Below are 18236 nucleotides of genomic sequence, written 5' to 3'. Positions count from 1 at the left end.
AGACATAGTGATTAAAATGAATATACAATATGCATATGCTTTAATTTTTAAAGCTAACAATTATAACATTTACAGTAAATGTAAAGGGAAAAAACAATGCAGCAGCCTTTATATGTTTCAAAATAAACAGAAATTAATACATGATGACTTGCAATAGAAACAGTAAGAAGCTCAGACAGCACAGGGTCTTAAAAAGGAGGTCACAGGAGGCAATGGATCATTCTGGACAAAGTACAAAATCTGTAGTGAGCTGTTCTGACACTGACTGTTTGATATTGGGCACATCATTTACTCCACCTGCACCTCAGTTTCTTATCAGTATATAGAGTTTATAATGATCTGGAATCCTACCTAACAGCGTTATTATGTATTTCAAATTAAATAAGAAAATGTGTGTGACATCCTTCAATAACATGCAACAGTAATTATCTATCCTTCCTCACCTTCCAACATCATCCCAGTGTCATCTATATCATCCCTGAAACTCCCAGGCAGAAGGAGATCTAAAGTCCTCTGGAATGGATATTGTAAATTTGTGTGCTCAGGCTGCCATAACAAAGACCACAGACTGGATAGCTGAAACAACAGAAATGTATTTCCTCACAGTTTCACAGGCTAGAAGTTCAAGATCAAGGTGTCAGCAGGGTTGATTTCTTCTGAGGCCTCTCACCTAGGCTTATATAGATGGCTGTTTTCTCCCTCTCTCTTGACATGGTCTTTCCTTTGTGTGTATCTGTGTCCTAACCTCTTCTTCTACTATGACACAAGTCATAATGGATGAGGGCCCATCCATATGACCCCATTTTATCTTAATTACTACTTTAAAGGCCCTATCTCCAAATACAGTCACATTCCGAAATATTGGGGGTTAGGACTTCAACATACAAATTTTGAGGGGGAGGGGAACAAGAGACATAATTCAGCCCATAACAGATACATAGAAATCCTACCATGCCGCACCTACCACTGCTTTAGCACTTACTATACTGTAATATAATTATCATTTTTGTCTCTTCTAGTAGACCAAATGCCTGCACAGCACCAAATATTTTCTTTAATTTTTTAAAAGATTTTGTTTATTTATTTGAGGGGGGGAGAAGCAGAGGAAGAGAGACAAGCAGACTTCCTTCTGAGTGCAGAGCCCAACACAGGACTTGATTTCATGACCCTGAGATCATGACCTGAGCCAAAATCAAGAGTCAGATGCTCAACCAAATGAGCCACCCAGGTGCCCTTGAATATTTCTTATTAATCTCTCTTTCAAGTGTCTAACACGGAGTGCATGTTCAACAGAATGCTCCAATAAACTGCTGATAACTGAACCTATGACACTTTCTGTCAAGGCACAATTAGAACTAATCTATCCTATGAGAATTTTTTTAAGTGGAGTTTGTAATATGTCAAGGATTTAAGAGAAAGGACAAATTTTTCACTTTTATCTTTCCAAAAGCAACTCTGTTCCCAAATTCTCATCCTTTCCATCTCAGGTTCTATTCTCGGATTATGTATGTTGAGCCTTCCTTAAGCAATGAACCTGGAGACTTTACAAGACCACCACAGAAGTCAGTGACCTCTCTTCCACTCCACTGAATTTCTGGAGTGTTTATAGAGTTACATATTAGAGTTAGTTAAGTATGTGTCTTACCTTCCCCTCATAAACAGTGAGCTCCCTGACAGAACGGACTATGCCTTAAATATCTCTGAGTGATCAACAATAATTATTTACCGAATAAACATAAATTTCTCTAAACCAGAATCACCCTTGAGGAAGAGAAATTTTCTTAAACAAAGGCGGGGCAAGAAAAGTTGCAAGGATGTTGTGTTCAGTTTGGGACATACTGACTTTGTTTTAAGAAATCTCTCTCTTGGGCGCCTGGGTGGCTCAGTCGGTTAAGCGACTGCCTTCGGCTCAGGTCATGATCCTGGAGTCCCTGGATCGAGTCCCGCATCGGGCTCCCTGCTCGGCAGGGAGTCTGCTTCTCCCTCTGACTCTAACCCCTCTCATGTGCTTTCTCTCATTCTCTCTCTCTCTCAAATAAATAAATAAAATCTTTAAAAAAAAAAAAAAAGAAATCTCTCTTTTTTTTTTTTAAAGATTTTATTTATTTATTTGACAGAGAGAGACACAGCGAGAGAGGGAACACAAGCAGGGAGAGTGGGAGAAGAAGAAGCAGGCTTCACGCGGAGCAGGGAGCCCGATGTGGGGCTAGATCCCAGGACCCTGGGATCATGACCTGAGCCGAAGGCAGACGCTTAACGACTGAGCCACCCAGGCGCCCCTTAAGAAATATCTCTTAAGGAATGTCTTTTTATTAGGTCCATTTCAATTTCAGAAGGTTTTCACATAGTATATTGGGACCTGTAGTGATGGGACATATTGATTTTAAAGTAGGTATGATACCTAGCTACTTGTAAAGCTGACTACAGGTAGCTAAATATATAGTTCTAACACTCAGAAGAGATTATCTTGACTATAGATAGAAATCTGAGTCGTGAGCATATAGATGTTACTGTAAGCCAAGTGAGTAGATGAGATTGCTAAGGGCATGTACAGAAGGTGGCTTAGGACCAAAGACAGGCAAGAGAAGGGAAGCTCTCATCCAAAAAACACTTGGGATGAAGTGGCCAGGGAGGACCCAACATGCTGAAGTGCACCAAAGCCAAAGGAAAAAGAATGCTTTGAGGAAGAGGGAATTATGAATCTGAAATGCTGCTGCAAAGGCCTGAAAATTGCCTGCCTCCCCCTGGCGTTACCAACAAGGAGAAGGTTGATGATCCTGATCACAGCAGTTCGGAGACTGTATGATTTGGGCAAGTTTCTAAAACTTTACATCTCAGCTTTCTTTCTTTGCAAAATAAGGAGACTTATCTCCTCATGAGTGTTTTGAAGATTAAATAAAAAGCAATAACAAAAGTAACATATATGAATGTAACATACACAGCATTGCTACAATGTGCTGGACACTGTGCAGAGCTCTTTCATACAGGTTCCCTCACTTAAAAAAATCACATACACACACAAAATCACAAAAAATCTTAAGGTACTATAGTACTTAATAGGTACTATTATTATTCTCATCTTCAGATAAGGAAACTGAAACTTATTAAGTGATGGAGACTAAAACCAGAATGCAATGGAGAGGTAAGAATGAGAAAGTTTATATATTAAATGTATATAACTCAAGAAGTTTGAGTAAAGGGTAGGAGACTCGATGGTACCTGGAAGGAAACATGGACTTAAGATTTTATTTACAAGATTTACTTGAAGACAGGAGACTCCTAAGCAGATTTAAATAAAAAAAAAAGAAAAGGAGTCGGAAGAGAGAAAGAGGTTGAAGGCAATGAAAAGATGGGGGTCAGAGATGTAGCCCTGGGAAAGAAGAATAAACAAGAAAATATAGGTATAGTTTTAAGAAACAGGTGTGACATAGGACCTCATAGAGACTAGGGCAAAGAAATGACTTGGTATTGAAGGCCCCATCACAGTAATGTATAAGCATGTGATTTTTCTCCAGCAGGGCTCAGAGCTACTACTGCCAAGAAGAAACAGGTTTGATTCAGCAAGGTTTGAGATTCTGCCCAGACAAGGACAGAAGAACAGTGGAACAAGGGGATAGAGGATTAATGGCAAGAGAGTGAATGAAATAAATTTTTGACTAAGGAAATTAAGCTGGATAGGGAAGGAAGTGAAGATAGGCCTCACTGAGATCAAACAACTGATGGAGATAGTCAAAGGTGAGGTGGAAGACATTCTGAACAATGCTGCATGTCCTCATTTATAATTTCAGAGGCGGGCCATCTCTGGGTGATAAGGCCCATGGTGTGACTCTGATGATCACTTGAGTTGAAGATGCTACTGTGCTGGAGAAACAATCATCTGTGTGAATACTGAAGTGACTAAGGGTGAGGATGGAAACTGAGGTAGAAAGGAAGACTGCACAAGCTAGGTCCTAAGTGATGGAGAAGATCTATATACAAGAAGACAAGAGTGGTATAGCCCCTGCACTACAGAACACAGCTATCTTAAGATGGACAAGTAATGGTCTGGAAATCGTGGTGCACAGAAAACTGCGGTCATCCTCATCTCTCTCATTTGGCACACAGTGTGGGAGAATGTGCTGCCCCCATTTAAAAGAACTACAGAGCAAGTGATAGTGCTGCTCTCCATGACTCCCCAGGTGAGAGCCTGACTTCCATTTAAGGCCAAAACACACACACAAAATCTAGTAAGATGGTTAATAGGGTAGGAAATAGGGGTTTCAGAGAGGAAATGGAAAGGTATGAGAGGGAACGAATAAGCAGGGTTGGGAGAGAGGAGGAAGAAGCCAAGTCAGCACGGGAAAAGCAGTATAGAAAGAAGACAGGTGAGTAGAGGGGATAGGACAAAGACAAAAAATGATAAGACTTGATGGCTTTATATGGCCATAAGGTTATCAAAATAATTCTAGCAGTGCCCTGGTGGCTAGGGAGTTAGCACTAAGGCCTTGGCAATGGTTTGAGGGGAGGGGCAACATCTGAGTGCCTATTATGTAACTGACATTATGTAAAGTGCTTTACACTTCCTATCTTAGTTAAACCTTACACCTAACAAAAATGAGGGAACTGAGGACCAGAGAGGCAAAGTGACCAGCCCAGGGTTGTACAATTAACAGTGACATTTAGTATAAAAAAGACAAATTTTGAAATCAAAGCATCTTTAGTCACTTTCTACCAGTAAGATCTTATATGTTTCTTAACTCCAGTAAGCCTACCTACCAAGCAAGGTTATCTCAGAGATTAAATTACAACTATAAAACAAATCTTAAGTTATTTTTTTTAACCTACAACTGGCCTTGTTTTCAAATGTGGAATTTCTTACTTGGTTTACTTCAAACAAAAATCCCAAGTCCTGAAACTATAAATTTTAGATAGGAAACTGAGGTAGGGAGAGAGGATATACAATCTATGGTTCCCTAGTCTATCTAGCATCAAGTCCAAACTACATAGTTCCAGGTCTTTAATACTATGGCCCCAGCCCATCTCTCCTGCCATATCGCTCACTGTTGACTTACACAATACTCAGACCTGTAGCAACTATCCATTTTTTTTTTTTTAAGATTTTATTTATTTATTTATTTTGAGAGAGAGAATGAGAGACAGAGAGCATGAGAGGGAGGAGGGTCAGAGGGAGAAGCAGACTCCCTGCCGAGCAGGGAGCCTGATGCGGGACTTGATCCCGGGACTCCAGGATCATGACCTGAGCCGCTCAAGGCAGTCGCTTAACCAACTGAGCCACCCAGGCGCCCAGCAACTATCCATTTTTAACAAACATACCCTATACTTTTCTCCCTTTGTATCTCCACCTAAATTATTTAATGTACTGAAATTTGTTATCCAATGCCCAAATGAAATTTGAGTGTGAAACCTAACCTTGCTTCCAATATTGAGAAATGATGGCTCCCTCCTCTGAACTCTGCATCCCTTTGCTTTTCCTCTCTTTGAGTATTTATTGCCTTATAATTTAAGTAAGCGTGAGAAAAGTTCAGCCAGCAGAGCTTAAGTCCCTTAAAGGTAGCTGAAAGAGAACTAACATTTCCTTTGAATTGCTTTTCTAGTGATTTGATACACATAATTTCATGTAATCTTTGTGACACCGTATGAAATAGGAATTTATTTTTTATAGGTAAGGACACTGAAAGTCACACAGGTTAGACAATTTGCTTATAGTCCTAAGGTTAGTAGGTGACAGAGGCCAGATTTGAATCTTGCTCTTTCTAACTCAAAATGTAACTCTCAAAGAGTTTCTAACTCTTCCCAGAAACCGTGAGTATAACCTCACTGCTTTATCTGATTGTTTCCTATCCACCTACTAATCATCAATGGGGAAACCTCCATTGACTTTTTTGTCATTAAGCATCAGCAGAAAGGAAGTGATATAGGGTACTTGCCCTCCTACTTTTCAAGACTAAGAACAGACTCTTCAGAGCCAAAAGTGATTAATATGAGTCCTGAATAAAGACGAAGAGATCAGAACCCTGCTCCCAAGAAGGAAAAGTAAAAAAAACCACTACTTTTCCACTCTTCCGTTTAAAAATTCCTCCTCCTTTGAGGTGTCCACCATCTGGCTGTATCACTCTCTACCCCTCCTCTTCATCTGTCATCTGCCACCCTCTTGATTAATCCCCTCCACTCACCGCACCTGGGTCACAATCATCCTCTTCCCCACACCCTAGCATCCTAAATCACTTCCCTATCCACACAGATGACCCATTCAATACAACAACCTCGCAGTTCCTGTCATACTCAGCTTCACGGACCTTCACCTCTGCTGTACCTCAGCTACCCACACACAGAGACCTAGCTGTCACCTAGAAGAGCTCCATACCACACAAGTTAACTCCAATATTCCACTTTCTGACCACAACCTCCCTTTTTTCTAGCTTACTTCCACTACATTTGTTCACTGATTTAACTCAAGCTACTGAAAAATCTTCAAGTCCAAAACTGAATTCGTCATCTAGTGTTTCCTGTCTCAGTTAATGTCACCACCATCCCCCTAGTCACCCAAACCAAAACTCTGAGCATCATGCTGGACTCCTGGCCCCTCTCATCTACACATCCAATCAATCATAAAGCCTCACAGATTCTCGAAACTTCATCCCTTTCTTCTCATCCCTATGACCACATTTTAAAAATGTATTCTACCAGGGCACCTGAGTGGCTCAGTTGGTTAAGCGACTGCCTTCGGCTCAGGTCATGATCCTGGAGTCCCTGGATCGAGTCCCGCATCGGGCTCCCTGCTTGGCGAGGAGCCTGCTTCTCCTTCTAACCCTCCCCCCTCTCATGTACTCTCTCTCTCTCTCATTCTCGCTCTCTCAAATAAATAAATAAATCTTTAAAAAAAAATGTATTCTACCCACGTCTGATAAAAACTTTTCAGTGATTAAAAAAATCACCCACTGAATTAATTTCAAGATACCTATGCATACAAGGACAAGGTCTACTATGATATGGTCTCTGCCTGTATTTGCAGCCTTACAGCTTACCATTTATGTCTTTTTAAAAAAAGATTTTATTTATTTGACAGAGAGAGAGAGAGGGAGGGAGAAGACAGAGGGAGAGTGAGAAGGAGAAGCAGACTCCCCACTGAGCAGAGAGCCCAATGTGGGACTTGATTCCAAGACCCTGGGATCATGACCTGAGCCAAAAGTAGATGCTTAACCGACTGAGCCACCCAGGTGCCCACCCAGGTCTTTCTTGTTATATTCTTAGCAGTTTCAAACCGCTTGTGGTTTTCTTTTCTTTTCTTTTTTTTTTTTTTAAGACTTTATTTATTGTCAGGGAGAAAGAGAGACAGCAGCAGGCAGAGGGAGAAGCAGGCTCCTGGCTGAGCAGGGAGCCCGATGTGGGACTCGATCCCAGGACCCTGGAATCATGACCTGAGCTGAAGGCAGACACTTAACCAACTGAGCCACCCAGGTGTCCCCCACTTGTGGTTTTTTATGCAAGCCATTCCTTCTCTCACACTGATGCCTTTCCTTGAGCTGTTTTCTCTGTTGGAAGCACACTTTTTACTCTTCTCTGCATGACTGTCTTCTTACCATTTATTATATGAGTCAGGTGTCACCTCTTCCCAAAGCCTTCCCTCAAGGCCCACGCTAGTCTAAACGCCCCGACCTTGGGGCAACCACAGCATCAAATGCATCCCTCTCACCTTTTATTCTGAGATGACCTATTTGGGCATTTAATTTTTTTTTTTAAAGATTTTATTTATTTATCTGACAGAGACAGAGATAGCGAAAGCAGGAACAAGCAGCAGGAGTGGGAGAGGGAGAAGCAGGCTTCCCCTGGAGGAGGGAGCCCGATGTGGGACTCGATCCCAGCACCCTGGGATCATGACCGGAGCCGAAGGCAGACGCTTAACGCCTGAGCCACCCAGGTGCCCCTGGGCATTTAATTTACCAGCTCCACAAGGATTGAAAATATATCTTATTCATCTTTGTATACCCAGCTAAACACAGTACATAAGCATAGTTCCTGACACAAAGTAGATGGATAGGAGTAAAGTTTAGGACATGTTGAGTTTAAAATTGTAGTGGTATATTCACACCAGTTCTTTCTCACAGAGTTTTCAGTATTTCCAACCACTAACTTCAAGTTCTTTGAAGGGAAGGAACCAGAGCCTTTCCTGAGCCTGTATAGTTCTGTACAGAATGGTTCTATACAAATTTTTACCCAACTTAACGTAAAAGGGAAATAGCATTTGCACAAACAAACCAGAAATCAAAACTTGACATGTGTGCTGCAAACTTCAAAACCACCGACCAATTTAAAAAATAAAGACACAAGAACAAAGATAAAGAACCAATTCTGACTGCTGGTATGTGCTTGCCTATGTTACAAAGACAGTGAAACTTTGCTTAGAATTTGAACAGGGTCCCAGATACAAGAGTTTGGCATTTTATCTACAAGGCCATCACATCTCTGCTGGGCTTAAAAATTACTAACCTGCAGGGTTGCTTAGGATAGTTTAGGATATTGGTAAAAGACACTTTTTAAAAACTTAACCCTCACATACCAAGGCTAAATGATGAAAAAGCAAAAAATAAAAAAGAATGCTAGTAAGTGAGCAACAGAAACTGTTCTTTTTCATAGTAATTTTGGGCCTTCTGCTGGCAGTTAGAAACAGAGCAAAGAGTTCAATGTAATAAGCATGTCCCTCTCCAACTAAATATTAAATTGCAGTCTGGCCCCAAACTGAGTCTCAATCCTTTTTCAGAGTAAAAATAATCTCTCCTATTCTCATGGTGCATTGCTATCCTTTGATATACATCAGCTCATCTGATAAAGTGTTTATAGACATTTATTTAAAAACGAGGGAAACCCAAACATCTTCACAAAACAGGATCTCTTTCAGTTCGTTTTAACATATTGGATTTAAAAAAAAAAAAGTTCAAAATACAGCACAGAAATTAGGAAGGGGATACTTTTTATTTAAGCAGGTCAATCTTTCAAAGGACCAAGGAACTTCTTGGAGAAACTTAATAGGTTCTGTCTCCTCACACACATTAAGTAGCTCTCCTTTAAATAGGATACGGTCAAGCTCATTCAGAGAAGGGATCGGAGAACCTCGGCATGTAAGAAACAACTGAAGGAACTGGAATTAGTGAAGAGAAGACAAGACTCTGGGGACATGATTACTATCTTCAGATACCTCAACAGCTGTCCACACGGGAAAGGAACTAGAAAGAATGGGAGGCAGCGGTTTCTTTGAACCAAACGATATTTCTCAAAACCAAAGCCGTCAGGAACAGAACGGGTTTCCTTGGGGAGAAATGGGTTTCCCATGACTGGAGGAGGTGTTCAAACAGGTTAGTTCAAATGATTAGGGTGGATTTGGGGATTTTCAAAGGGACTTTGGTATGCGATGGGAGAAAGGAGCCCTAGATGACTTTAAATTCCCTTCCAGTCTGGAGATGTTCTGGGGTTCGCCCGTCTCCCGGAAACCCCTTTCATTCCTCTCCGGCTGGCGCTCAGCTGTACCCCGGGTCCAGCCCGCTTGGCCGCTTGCCCTCCGCGGTGCCCCGCGGCCCCGAGGTTTGAAACCTGCTCTCCCCGCCCGTTTCCGGCGGCCCACGTGAGTGTCCCCGCGCAGCTCCCGCCGCCGGAGCCAGACCGAGGACCGCGGCTGACAGCTCCGGGCCCTCCGCACGCCCGCCGACCTCGGTCCGAGCCGCCCGGACCCCCAGGCATCCCTCAGTTGTCGCGTCCGAGCGGAGCGACGGACCCGCCGCAGACTGATAGCCGCTCCGGCTCCCGGCCCTCGGCGCCAAGCCCACCGTCCCGGCCGCCCCCAGCCCCGCCTGCCCGGACAGAGCGGCGGCCGCTCGGACCCGCCGCGACGCCGACCCTCCAGACGCGCCCCCGCCCTCGAGTTTGCGCCGCCGGGCCCCCCGGGCGCCCCTACCGCGTCAGGGCCGCGGGCGGGTCACCGGGCCTCGCCCGCCCGGCCGCGGAGGCACAGCAGGCCGCCGGGGCTGGGGGCCAGGCTGACACGGCCGCGAAGAGCCGCGGCCGCGCTCGCACCACAGACAGGCCCCCGGCCCGACAGCCGGCAGACGGCCCGCCGGCGGGCCCCGAGGGGCGGGGGCGGCGGCCGGGCAGGTCCCGCCACCGCCTCCTCGCCCGGGGCGGCCCCCGCCGGCCCAGAGCCCTCAGGGCGCGGGCTTGCCCGGGGAGCGGAGGCGGCGGCGGAGGCGCTTACCTGCGGGCGCAGAGGCGGCGCGGGGCGGCTCACTCCCTTCCCGCCGCCATGTTTCCGCTGCGCAGGGACCCGGAGCGGACGCGCGAAGGGGGCGGGCGGGGGCGGCTCCGGAGGGCGGCGGGCGGGCTGTCCGGCGGGCTGGCGGCGGTGGGCTCGACCGCGGCGGTGGCGGCGGCGGCGGCGGCGGCGGCGGGTCCTCGGCCCCGCCCCCTTCTCCTCCCCCTCCCCCCCCACCTCCCCCACCTCCCCCTCCCCCTCCCGCCGCAGGGTGGCGCGCGCCTTGGCCGTTGGGCCCGCGCGCGGGGGGCGGGGCGGGGCTGCGTGGGGAGGGCGCCACCGAGCGGCCCGGCCCCGTTAGCCCCGTCGCCTCCCACCCGGAGTCCGGATCCGCGCCCGGCCCGGTTCTCCGCGCCGCGTCTCCCGGACGGGTAAACTGAGGCCTGGAGAGGGCTCGGAGCTCGGGTTCGAGTCCCGCCGCCGGTCGCCCACTCCGAGGCGGCGCGGGGGCCCGTGGGCGAGACGGCGGAGCCAAGAGCGGTCAGGTCTCGGCCCCACAGCCCGGCTGACGCAGAGCGGGCGCTCTGGGGCTCGAGTCCCCGCCCCTTTGCTGACCAGCTGTGTGATGGATGACCTTGAGCAAGTGACTTCGCTCCTCTCCTTGAGGGCCCTCAACTCTCACGTGATAGTCCTTGATCCGAGGGGCTGCTGTGAGGTTAAGTTAATGCTTGTAAAGCCCATGGGACCGTGCAGGGACCTGCTAAGTAAATGCTAAGTTAAGTACAAGCTCCCGCGGTCCTTCATGGCTCCACCCGATTCGTCAAGTACGCGGTGAGCCCTCTGTGCCAGGCACTGTACAAAAGGTCATTCTTTCAGTGCCCGCTAGCACTCCGATATACTCCTCTGGATTAACCGCCACGTCCACCGCGGGTAATCCTTAGCAGAGGGGTGAAACCACTTGTCCAAGGTCACCCAGCCAGGAAATGACTGAGTGGAGAAGATTGATCTCCAGCCTGTTTGACTTCAAAGCCTGTACTCTGCCTGCAGGGAGTGGTCAGCTCTGTTAGGGTGGGTCAAAGGAGGCACCCGAGAGTCCAACACGTTCAAATTGACTCTTGAAAGAGCCTGCAAGGGGGAAGCTAATTTCAGGCAGAGGGAAGGATGGATGCAAAGGCGTAAAGGCATGACACCGTATGGCTGGCTGGTGTGAGTGGTGTGGCGGGAGTATGGGAGACATATGGATATGGTGATGATGCAGCTTGAAGCTAGACAGGGAAAGGAAGCCAGAACCTGGGAGGAGGTATTATAGGGTCTAGAATGACACTGAATGTCCTTGTATGTCTACCTTAGAATTCACCTTGTAGGCCAGTGGTTTTCATCAAGTGGTTCTGGGACCCGTGAATGTCCCTCGGATCCTTTCAGGGGTCAGTGAGCTCTGAATTATTTTCAGAATAATGCTACATGTGGTTTGCTTTTTTCCACCCATTCTCTCATGAGTGTACAGTGACGTATTCCATAGAATATAGGACATATGATATTGCAACAGCTTAAATGCAGAAACAGATTTTAGGATCCAGCTGTCTTCTTTTAAGCCAGGCGTTAAAGAGATTTGCACAAATGTAAGACGCTGCTCTTTAACATTTTGTTGTAGAAAATATATTTTTCATTGAAAATGTGCTTATGTTAACTGTAATGAGTTTATTATTGTAATTTTTAAATGAATAAAAATTTAGAACTTTCTCAGTTTTAATTTCTAATATGGTAAATATTGACAGAAGGAACAAACTGCATTTAAAAAAGCCCTTCAAGATCCTCAATGATTTTTCAGAGTGGAAAGGGATCTTGAGACCAAAGCGTTTATGAATGGCCCTGCTTGGGCACTGAGAACCTACTGAGTGTTAAATGGGGGAGTAACTTAATCAGATTTGTGTTTCAGAAAGAGCTCTCAAGACCCAAGCCAGGACTTGAGGGATATGTTCATAAGGCACTGGCATTCCAGGCAGAGGGATAGAAACAGGAAAGTGCAGAGCAGGTAAGCAACAGAGCTAGGACACAGATGTTGGTCTTTTGATTCCTAATTTGGTATGGCCTCACCACCTGACAGGTCAGCACCAGGGCAAGCGTTTTATTCCTTTATTTCCACTGGGCCCTGTGTACTGAGGATTGTGCTCATGTTTGCTGTGGATGCTATTTCTCCTTCTGACCCCAGCACGCTGTTACCTCTTATTGCCTGTTTTCTGAGAAGCAAGTCAGGGAGGCAGATGAGAGGAAGGGAAGAAGTTACCCATGACAAGAAGTTACCAAGAAGTTACCTGAGTAGGACTGGGAATCTTGGCAGAGGGTCCCCTAAAGCTACACAGCCCAGGCTATCCTCCACATACCTCTAGGGCTCTTTAGGCAGTGGGGGGGGGGGGGGGGGAAACAACTGAATCAAAATCTCTGCCATCTGGAAAGCTGCTTTTGAAGAGAAGTTCCCCCAGAGTGCTGAGAGTCTGCTCCTATAACATTAAAATAAGAAATTATTACCAGGTGAAAATCTTTTAAAGATGTATTAGCGGGATGCCTGGGTGGCTCAGTCGATTAAGCGGCTGCCTTTGGCCCGGGTCATGATCCCGGGGTCCTGGGATTGAGTCCCACATTGGGCTCCTTGCTCAGCGGGGAGCCTGCTTCGCTCTCTCTCTCCCTCTCTGTCAAATAAATAAAATCTTAAAAAAAAAAAAAAAAGATGTATTAGGAACTTCCTAGCTATCTGGAACTTCCAGAAATAGACTTATTATTTTCTTGATTCGTTATGAATACAAACTGGTAGCAATATCGGGCTTTATTATGAAGAAATCCTCTTGGGCTGTTGAAGAGTGAAGGACTATATTCCACCTTAACAAATGTCCCCAGAATGCTATGATTTGGGGTTCTCATGATGGTTTCTTCAAGTTTCTGGTTGTTAGCTGCCACTTATCATGCTGTCATTATGCCCACCCCCTTCACATCTGCTTCCAAATTGCTAAAGCCAAGAAGGTAAATAGTCCAAGCTCCCCAGAGCATCAAATAGTCTGAGCAGGGTCTGAGGGACTGTCCTAGGGTGAAGCCCTGAGAAAGTCAGCTGCAGTCAGTTGAGTGGGGTGGTTGATTGTGAGCTGTGGGGTTAGCCTTAACTTCTCTAGTTTCAGTTTCTTCCTTTCTACAATAGAGGGAGGGTAATCACATACTTATTTCATCAAGTTGTTGGAAGGATTAACTCGAACCATGTAGTCTAGGTCACCAGCCCGTTCCCAACCATATTTGTTCCTAGCTCCAGTTCCATTAGACAATTCCATACAGAGTCCTTAAACTTCATGGCTTACAAACCAAAATCATGACTCTCCCTCCTAAACCTTCTCTTTCTAGCTGTGTTCCCCATTTCAGACAATGGCATTGCCATCCTCCCAGTCACCCAGTCTTAAAGCCATGGTGGTGCTTTTTAAAATGCCTCCCTGTCTTCCACATCCAGTCCATTTCCAAAGCATCCTGCCTTTTCCCCAGTGAAGGCCCCATTCCCTGGACTGTTGGAGTTGTAACCTAATTCTGACTCCTCTCAAACTTGCCTCCCACAGCTGCCAAGAGCTAGAAGCATCATGTCAAACCCCAGTTCCTAAAACTTAAGCAGTCCTCAGTACCTACAGGACAAAATCCAATGTCTTAGCCTTGAACTCAAGGCTCTCCATGGTCGGGCCATAACTTTCCTTTCTAAATTCACTTCTCTTGGTTCTCCTTTACTTGGTTCACTTGTACTTTTCTACATTTGTCCTTTGCCACTCTGGGCTTTTCCAGGTACTGCTCTGTCTTCTAGAATTCCTTCCTCTCCATTTCTGTATGTCCTAATCCTTCCCCTCTTTTAAAAACTCTGATTTCATACTGCCTCCACAAAGCCTTCCATGATCTTCCAGCTTGAATAATAAAAACCAACGTTTATGTAATGCTTACTTTGAACCAGCACTTTCTACATGCTTTGCATGTACTAAATTAATTCTTGTGACAATTGCATTTTCATAACAAACCTATGCAGTAAGCATGACTGTGATCTGCATTTTACAGATGAGGAAACCAAGGCACAAGAAGATAAAGTAACTTGTCCAAGGTCACACGGTCAGTAAATGGTGGAGTCAGAATAGGAACCCAGGCATCCCGGCTCTATAGCCCATTTTCTCAAACACTGGGCCAAAATGAAACGAGCTCTCCTGCCTCCACTCCTGTTAGCTCTCATGGCAGGCCATTCAAACGTCTATTAGGGTCTTTATCACTTTCTACCTTATTATTGGTTAACATGTTTTATCTTGCCTATGTACACAGTAAATTTCTTAAGAGCAGGACCAGTGTCTGATCTAAAACGGTGCCTCCTAAATTTCTTGAGCCTGTAAATATTTGGGAATGTGTTTAAAGGATGTAAAATGAACAGAATATTCTATAGCAATAAGAATGAATGATCTAAAGCAAGATTGACAAATCCTGGGTCCTTGGGCCAAATCTAGCCCACTCCTGTTTGTGTATGGCTCAGAAGCTAAGAATGGCTTTTACATTTTAAATGGTTGAAAAAAATCAAAAGAAGAATATTTCATGACAGATGAAACTTATATGAAAATAAAGGTCTTTTGGAACCCAGTCAGGTTATGTATGGCTGCTTTTGTGTTACAATGGGCCTTGTGACCTACAGAGCCTAAAGTATTGACTGTCTGGCCATTTATAGAAAGATTTGCCAAACCCTGATCTAGAGCCACATGTAATAACATGAAAATATCTTAGAAGTAGCACTGAACCAAAAAGGATAAGCAGCATGTTGCCACTTATGTAAAGTTTAAGAATAAGCAAAGCATTATCAGCTTTGTTGAGGGACACACATACACACGTAGGAAAACATAAAGACCAACATGGAAACAATAAGTTCAGGGGAGTGGTTATCTCTAGGGGGCTGGGGGTGAGAATGCCATCAGGGAGACACACAGGGAATTTTAACTATTTGCAAGCAAGGTGGAGGGTACACAAGTGTTCATTGTGTTGTGTGGTTTTTTTTTTTATTTCATATTAAAAACAACAATGTTTCACAAGAAATGAATAGCTGAGATTCAAGGACTTGTTTACTTTTACTTTGACTGGTTGAAAATATATTCAGCTTTCACCTATAGCTAAGATCTTCTGTGAACTATAAATCCCAAGAGCCCTACTGAGATGGATGTGGGTATTATTTAGAACATGGTAACTCTCAGGTCACACAGGGACTCTTGATTAATGATGCTTCTGTGAGCAGTGCTCCTTGAAAGCTAGTCCACCTAAGCCAAGTTTGGGGCTGTAGCTGGGACAGCTAAGGCCGGGAAACTTGCTTTGTCTGTGGACTATATTGGCCTTGGAGCGCTGGACTGAAAGGGGCCTCCTCCTCTTGTCTGAGCATTGGGCTCCACGTCAGTCTCCCTGCCTCTGGGAGGAGGGAATGGGCAGAGTGTATTCAGATCCTGATCTGCATCCAGGTCCTCATCTGCATCCCTGAGTCTCCTTTAAACATTCATTTGATGGAATTTGAGGGAGTACCTGTCTTATGAGTAGCCTAAGGTTACGAGGATAATTAGATATGGCCTGAATCCAAGGAGCACACAGTTGGGGAAATTGGTATGTAAACAGCCAACAAGAGGACAGTGTTGTAAGTGCTTATTGCTTCGTAACAAATTACCACAAATTACTACAAATTTAGCACCACCATTGATTAGTTCTGTGGGTCTGAAGTCTGGCGAGGCATGGCTGGGTTCTCCACTCGGGGTATCATATGGCTGAAGTCAAAGTGCTGGCCAGCTATCTTCTTATCTGGAGGCTTGATGAGGAAAATGTCTGCTCCCAGCTCCTTCAGCTTCTTGACAGAATTCATTTCTCTATGGTTCTAGGACTGAGATCCCCGTTGCCTTGCTGGCTGTCAATTGGGGGCGACTTTTAGGTCCTTGCCTCATGGCCCCCCTTCCATCTCATCGACAGAGAATCTCACATCAAATCCTCCTCACTCTTTGAATCTCTCTGATTTCTCCTTCTTCAACTGTCAGAGAAAACTCTGAGCTTTTACAAAACTTGTAATTAGGTTAGGTCAAGCCAGGTAACCTCCCTACTCGAGGGCAACTGTGCCATGCTACATAAACCTAATCTCGAGAGTAAGATTCATCATATACACTCTCTCAGGGATTATGCAGGATGCATAGACCAGGGGCCAGATATCTTGGGGACCTTCTTAGAATTCTGCCTACTACACCCAGGGAGAAGTCTCTATGAACTCCCCTGCTGGTTTGTTCTGTAACTCCATGGCTCGATAAGTGTTGTCTTGCCATTATTAGGGTACATTTTTAAACTCCTTTTCTAGGCTGTAAGTTTCTTGGGATCAGGAACCTTGTTCACACCTGTAGCTTCACTCTCTCAGACAAGGCTTCTTCTGAAGGAGCTGTTCCTCCAGGCTTGCTAAGAAAATAGACAAGGGTATATATTGTCTTTTGGATTCCTGCTTCTCTTTTCTCCCCAGGTCAAAACGTCTCTGACACTTCTCAGGAAGAATTCCTTGCTCCCTCCTCTGTGCTGTCACTTGGTAAATGTCTCTGTATGACGTGCATCACATTGTAGCATCTTAGCTGAGTCTGTCTCTTCTTTGAGGGGAGCACTGCCCATTTATTCCACTTAGTATCCCCGGGCACAGTGTGTCATAGATGTCATTGCTTAATGTTTGAATTTCTAAAAAGGAGACACAAGGAGTTTTAAAACCAAGAAGCGGATGGAGCGTGGATTTGGGCTGGGAGCAGACCCTTGGAAAGGATTGCAGAGGGGCGGAAGCCCAGAAGTGCAGAGGCAACAGAGAGGGAAGAAAATAGGAAAAAAAAAAAAAGTTTAAGAAGGAATGCTAGCAAACCCCAGGCCTGCTGTTTTATATAATACATTAAGGAATGACATGGTATGTCCCTCCATAAGGGACAGCAAGAAAGAATGATTATTTCGGGACTGACCATCAAGGAAACAGTAGTGTACTTTTATAGTCCAACATTTCATTTTCACTTTTGGGTGGACAGGGATCCCAAGGGAGAATTGGTGAAGGAAAAGGAAAAGTTGGCTTATGGAGCTTACAACAAGTGGGGGTGGTGTGGGGTGGTGGCCCTGAAGCCCATCACATGCTTCACCTCCATCCTGATGTGGATGTTTGCCCTTTCCCACCTTCTTCTGGCTGTTGGCCTTTTGTGACTCATTTTTCTGTTTTAAGGCTGCGTAAGATCATCAAATGGGCACTTTAAACAGATTTCATCTGTATACTAAGTTTGTCATCAGAAGAATAGTTGGAAATTTTCTGATTGGATTCACCAGGAGCCCTGAACCTCCTAGAAGCAATTATGAGGATGGGATAACAGAGTGCGCTGCAGGAGCTAGAGGTGAGCTCCATACCTCCCCTGAGTTTAGGGCAATGATGTTGGATAGCCCATGACGACAGAACTCCCCTTCTCCTTCCATGATGGTCAAAGGGCAGGTTTGTTTACCCTCTCCCTCTGACCACTTTGCTTACGGCCCATGTGTTTACTGGGGAGCTGATCACCTGCTCTGTTACTGAGTGCCCCTGTGTGAAACCCTTGGGAGAGATACCCATATAGCATGGCATTCTGCTCATGGAGTTAGTCTCATGAGGAAAGGTATTCCTATGCAAGGCAGGAAGTACCAAGTGCCAGGAGGGAAATGCAGTCAGAATGTTGCCATGTTTGGAAGAGAGTCAGGGAGGGTTTTATAGAGAAGGTGGTATTTTAGGTTGACCTTGAATGATGGGTAGGAAAGTTAGAGGGGGGGAGAGGGAGTATTAGGGGAAGGGGGCATTGTCTGGAGAAGATAGAGTGAGATAGGAACAGAAAACTGAGGGAGCATTTAAGAAATGGTGAATAGCTTTGTGTCCTGGAGCAGAGGGTCCACATAGGAGCAGCATGAGCTGGACAGAGAGAACGAGGCTTAGTTCTGGAGAGCCTCA

At 45.4% G+C, this 18236-nt stretch overlaps 1 protein-coding gene across 23 annotated transcripts in view; it reads right to left on the bottom strand.

Annotated features, from left to right (window-relative positions):
- Nucleotides 1-10442, bottom strand: part of SCMH1 (Scm polycomb group protein homolog 1) — a 176386-nt gene extending 165944 nt beyond the window's left edge. For 15 of the 23 annotated variants that reach the window (XM_064589337.1, XM_064589336.1, XM_064589334.1 and 12 more), the window contains exon 1: nucleotides 10244-10441. The gene's annotated coding sequence lies outside the window, so the exon portion shown is untranslated. Of the gene's footprint in view, nucleotides 1-10243 lie in introns of all 23 variants that reach the window. The other 8 variants (XM_064589342.1, XM_064589343.1, XM_064589340.1 and 5 more) reach the window with 3 other exon arrangements.
- Between the last annotated feature and the right edge of the window lie 7794 nt (nucleotides 10443-18236).

Source organism: Mirounga angustirostris, unplaced genomic scaffold (genome assembly GCF_029215605.1).
Source record: "Mirounga angustirostris isolate CCGP_5_RB_7025 unplaced genomic scaffold, mMirAng1.0.hap1 SCAF_4, whole genome shotgun sequence".
Taxonomy (NCBI): domain Eukaryota; kingdom Metazoa; phylum Chordata; class Mammalia; order Carnivora; family Phocidae; genus Mirounga; species Mirounga angustirostris.
This window is presented reverse-complemented; position numbering and strand designations above follow the sequence as displayed.